The sequence below is a fragment of the Anolis sagrei genome, chromosome 8, assembly GCF_037176765.1.
Source record: "Anolis sagrei isolate rAnoSag1 chromosome 8, rAnoSag1.mat, whole genome shotgun sequence".
NCBI lineage: Eukaryota > Metazoa > Chordata > Lepidosauria > Squamata > Dactyloidae > Anolis > Anolis sagrei.
The window spans coordinates 39723269-39729268 of NC_090028.1; positions in this window are offsets into that span (position 1 = coordinate 39723269).

Here is a 6000-nt window from a genome sequence, read left to right on the forward strand (position 1 = left end):
TGCTCTCCACTTTTTCTTTTTTTTAACTGACCAACTCTAACTGCTTCTTTCAAACTTGACTCTGCCCCTTTAGAATGTTCAGTTCTGTAACTGCCATTCTGGCTCAGCAGCCTTTTCAAATCCTGACATACTCTTATCTGCATACGACCAATTGGCTTCACATATGCAAATTAATCCTGCCTTCACTGTTGCTACCCTATTTGAGCCAATTCTTCCCTATCAGCCATGTTGTAACCTAGAGCTACACCCCAAAAATACAACATAGATCATAAAATTCACTACAACAACCATGCAATGCTAAGGCTTCCTGCCAAAATGGAACTGTAGAGGAGAGTCTTCTGAACAAGCCAGTACCTGCTGCATACCAGTACAAAGGTAGAGGCATTACTTTTCATTCAACCCTCATAAATAAAGTGTTATCATTATTACGAGCGATTGGTATATAGCATATGTTCTGTATCTCAAAAACTAGGCATTCAAGGAGACAGACAGGCATCAGCAACCCACAGGTGATGGTGCCAACTGCTCCAGAAGCCATGCATTTGTACAGTGCTAAGTTAGTATTCCCTGTAATGTCTATCAACATGATGCCCCCTAGATAAAGGTGGCAGGCTTATTTCCCCCGGGCAACAAGCGATGGAGTTCGCAACCCCAATCAGAGGCTTGCTGTGCAGCCCGTGTGCTGTGCATTAATTGCTCCTTTTCCTCTTCCCACAGGGTCTAAGAAGGGCAACCCTTATTCCGATCAGGTTCTGTTCAGCAAACTGTTTGCTCTTGAAATAAATGGCAGGGTTGTCAGGGGTGATACGCAGTTCCATGTGAACATCCAATTTGGCACCTGGCCGCAGCACAACAACTTTGCTGATGGAGTCATAACTTGGATCGTAGCACTGGAAGGGACCCCCAAGGGCCATCCAATCGGACCCCATTCTGCCATCCAATTTGAACATCCAATTTGCCACCTGGCCGCAGCACAACAACTTTGCTGATGGAGTCATAACTTGGATCGTAGCACTGGAAGGGACCCCCAAGGGCCATCCAATCGGATCCCATTCTGCCATCCAATTTGAACATCCAATTTGGCATCTGGCCGCAGCACAACAACTCCAGGCAATGCTAATCAAGGTGGTCAGTTGAAACATTCACACCTAGCTCCAGCAGACAAGAGTTCTTTGCCCCACCCTGGTCTTTCCACAGATATATAAACCCATTTTCCTAGTTCCAACAGACCTCACTACTTCTGAGGATGCTTGCCATAGATGCAGGCAAAACGTCAGGAGAGAATGACTCTAGAACATGGCCATATAGCCCAAAAAAACCTACAACAACCCAGTGATTCCGGTGATGAAAGCCTTCGACAATACAATGAATGATTGGTATATTATTTTGCTATTACTAAGGGTTTAATTCCTGTTGCTTCCATTTAGGGTTTTTATTTCCTGGCTTTTTTCTTTTCTTACATCATCTCTCATGAAATTTGTGTTGGTTTTTGGCCTTCTTGAAAAGAAGTCTATCCACTCTACATTGGATTGCTTCCTCACTGGAATGAAACGGATGGATCTTTCCCCCCAGGTGCATTAGCTTGGATATCAAAATAGTTGTGCTGTCGCACGCTGGGCCTATGCATTAGACTGTACACAGGACATAAATTCTCTGTGCCCAACGGGATGCCGGGGCTGCCTCAGAATAAAGGCCCTTAGATTCCCCCAAACAGAGTCTTTAGCATGCTTAAAGTAAGTCCAACAAAGTTCTTTTATTAAGGAACAAACAGGTATTGTAGAGCTTTAAAGTATCAGTTCTCTCAAACTTGTCCGCAGGGAACAGGCACTATCTTCTTAACTATAATTAACTAAAGGGGAAATCCTAGCTTCTAATCTGGGCAGTCTGTACTTGCCTCTGTTGACGTGGAGCCCCTGCACCCGGTACCAACTGCGTCTGGCTTCTGTGAGCGAACCTTGCCCCAACAGAGCTTTGTAGACCTCCAGGGAAAAAGAAGGAGTTCAGGTTGCTGTGATGGCCGGCTGGAGTCCCTCAGCCAAGCTGTGGCTGTATGTCTCCTGGCCAAGCCGTAGGGCTGTATAACCCCGGCCAAGCTGTAAAAGACGAAGCTTTTCTACAGGAGCCACTTCGTTCTATGTCCTGTGCGAAAGGCTTCTCTGTGAGAACTAACTCAAAATGGCTCCTGTTCCCTCCAAAACTCAAAAAGGGGTGGGACCAGGGAACCTAACTATTATTGACAGGTGGCTTGCCCTATGATTGCAGCCAAAAGAAGCCACCTATCTGCAGGGTCCCTGAAACTTAGGACTGCAATAAACATTAAATGCAAAAGCAAACAGAAATGGAGCTCCTGGTACAGCTGTACCAGCACAATAGTGATGGAGTGAGGGTATTTTTTCCCTTTTGTTAAAGATATCTAAGTGGCTCCAGGTTCCTGAAAACAGGAATCCAGCATCAGAATCACCAGCAAAGAGAGTACCTCTCTCACTAATATTCCCGGACAAAGCACTTAATTAAGGACTCATTCGGATCGGCAGCATTGAACGAAAGACCTGTTGGAGCGCTTCTATGATGACAAAGCGATCTGGCGATGGAGGCATCAACAGGATTGTCGCCAACAATAGATGCAGAAATCTCACGCCGACCGAACCATGCTATGAACTGGACCTTCTTCTTGAGCAGCCTGAGGAACGGGAAGCAGTTTTGGAGCAGCAGTCGTTCCTGCTCATCATCCGCTCTTCTGAAAGCCCGCCAGCAGGATGCAAGTGCTGTATTATTATTATTATTCATCTCTTTGTGGCTTAATCCTCTGCATCTGGCAGCCTGAGTTTGATGGCCGCTGGAAATGGCGCTTCTGCTTTTTGGCTGAGCCGCTCTGTTTAGCAGCAATGCAAATTGCAAAAGGGCAGGAGAGACGGACTCTAGGATCTGTCGTTTGCATAGTTACTTAGGAAATGAAAGGCATCTTTGTACACTGACTGTAAGGCCATCTTTCATTTATATGTGGAAAGTAAAAGAGGTACCGTATATACCTGAGTGTAAGCTGACCTGCATATAAGCTGAGGCACTTTATACCACAAAAAACTGGAAAGACTCAAGTATAAGTCCAAGGTGGGAAATGCAGCAACTACTGGTACATTTCAAATAAAAATAAAAATAGATACACATCATTGCTGGAGTTCGGAATGCTCTTTAATTGTAGGTGAACTATAAATTCCAGCAGCTACAACTCCCAAATGTCAAGGTCTATTTTCCCCAAACTTCACCAGTTTTCACATTTGGGCATAGTGAGTATCCATGCCAAGTTTGGTCCAGATCCATCATTGTTTGAGTCCACAGTGCTCTCTGGATGTAGGTGAACTACAACTCCAAAACTCATGGTCAATGTCCCTTCCAGTATTTTCTGTTGGTTGTGGGAATTCTGTCAGCCAAGTTGGGTTGAATTCCATCGTTGGTGGGGTTCAGAATGCTCTTTGATTGTAGGTTAACTATAAATCCCAGCAACGACAACTCCTACATTTATTTATTTATTTTATTTAAAATATTTATATTCCACCCTTTTCAGCCCACAGGGGACTCTGGGTGAAGTACAACATATATACGACAAACATTCAATGCTGGGACATAAAACCAAATGTCAAGGTCTATTTTCCCCAAACTCCGCCAGTGTTCACACTTGGGTATAGTGAGTATCCATGCCAAGTCTGGTCCAGATCCATCATTGTTTGAGTCCACATTGTTTGCTGGATGTAGGTGAACTACAACTCCAAAACTCAAGGTCAGTGCCCACCAAACCCTTCCCGTATTTTCTGTTGGACATGGAAGTTCTGTGTGCCAAGTTTAGTTCAATTCCATCATTGGTGGAGTTCAGAATGCTCTCTGATTGTAGGTGAATTATAAATCCCAGCAACTACAACTCCCAAATGTCAAGGTCTGTTTTCCCCAAACGGGTATTTTGTGCCAAATTTGATCCAGTGAATGAAAATACATCCTGCATATCAGATTTTTACATGACGATTCATAACAGGAGCAAGATTATAGTTATGAAGTAACAACAAAAATAATATTATGTTTGGGGGGTCACCATAACAGGAGGAATTGTATTAGGAGGTCGTGGCATTAGGAAGGTTGAGAACCACTGTTTTAAATGGTGTCCTCTTTGACCACATCTGTATTCTTGCAGAAAGACAAGAAGGTGGAGAATCTGACCACTGAATATATAGACGAGGGGTTTTTGGTGCTCTTCCAGCAGTCACCGGCCAATCCCTCTCCAATGCCAGAAATACAGCTTAATGGTGAAACATTAGAAAATGTTGACCATTTCCGCTCCCTTGGCAGCCACCTCTCCACAAAAGTCAACATTGACACTGAAATACAACACCATCTGAGCTCTGCAAGTGCAGCATTTTTCCAAATGAAGCAGAGAGTGTTTGAGGACCAGGACATCCATAGGGAGACCAAGGTGCTTGTTTATAAAGCTATTGTCCTCCCAGTTCTGCTATATGCCTGCAAGACGTGGACGATCTACAGACGTCACGTGCAATTCCTTCAACGATTCCATCAGCGCTGCCTCCGAAAAATCCTGAAAATCTCTTGGGAAGACAAATGTCAGCGTGCTGGAAGAAGCAAAGACCACCAGCATTGAAGCGATGGTCCTCCGCCATCAACTCCGCTGGACCGGCCACATTGTCCGGATGCCTGACCACCGTCTCCCAAAGCAGTTGCTCTACTCCGAACTCAAGAACGGAAAACGGAATGTTGGAGGACAGGAAAAGAGATTTCAATATGGGCTCAAAGCCAACCTTAAAAACTCTGGCATAGACACTGAGAACTGGGAAGCCCTGGCCCTTGACCGCTCCAGCTGGAGGTCAACTGTGACCAGCAGTGCTGCAGAATTTGAAGAGGCATGAATGGAGAGTGAAAGAGAGAAACGTGCCAAGAGGACGAAGGCACGTCAACCCAACCCCAACCGAGACCGTTTTCCACCTGGAAACTGATGCCCTCACTGCAGGAGAACATGCAGGTCAAGAATAGGGCTCCACAGTCACCTACGGACCCACCAGAATACTGACCTTGGAAGACCATCCTACACAGACATTGAGGGATCACCTAAGTAAGTAAGACCAGGGGTCTGAATCACTATGATACAATTTGGAGATCTTCAAGGCTCCCATCCAACGGACATTGGGAATCACTTATGGAAAAAGCTATTACGCCTTGCTTGTTACAACTTGGCTGCAAAAGAAAACAATGCTATTGTTGCAGTGAATAGAATTGTCAAGGAAACTGTCAAAGCAGTCTTTTTCTCTCTTGGATGTTCAAAGATCGTTCTTTTGTATCCTTGGACTTCTTCCCATGGCAGAATAGCTACGCAGAAGTACTAAGCAGCCTGCTTACATTTAGTAGATTTGACTCTTTGGTAAATGAACCCAACCTTGCATTGCAAACAGGAAAAACATTTGCGAAGGCACGCATTGTGCCATGGCCTTGAGATTTCTGCAGAAGGTTTTGAAGCAAGCAGGCTCTTGTCTCCCAAGAGCCCTGGCCTTTCTCTGTCCGATTCTGTCCAATAGATCGCAGGCTACGGATAAACACCAATTCCGCCTGAGTGGGTTGAATAAATTATCCTTCTTTTTTCTTCTTCTTTGCACTTACTCTCTCCAACTTTAGTCACCAAATCAATTATCTGCGTATGGGTTTGACATCAATTAAAAGCTTTGTGTGCTTGCGCTGAGAAAAAAACATGTGTGATAACCAAGAGGAGACCCTTCCCTACTGCAACCTGCAATCACATTGGAGGAGCCATAAAAGAGGGTCAGGGTCAGGGAAGCAAAACGGAGCATGGAGATTTTTTATTTTTATAGTCAAGTCAATCTGAATTCAACTTGTGAATGCTGGAGATTAAAACTGGAGGAGTAGGGAAAAATCACTGGCAAGATTTTACTCTGTGCACCATGTTTTGTATGTTTTCTAACTTTTCAAATCCATACATATGTTGCAGAA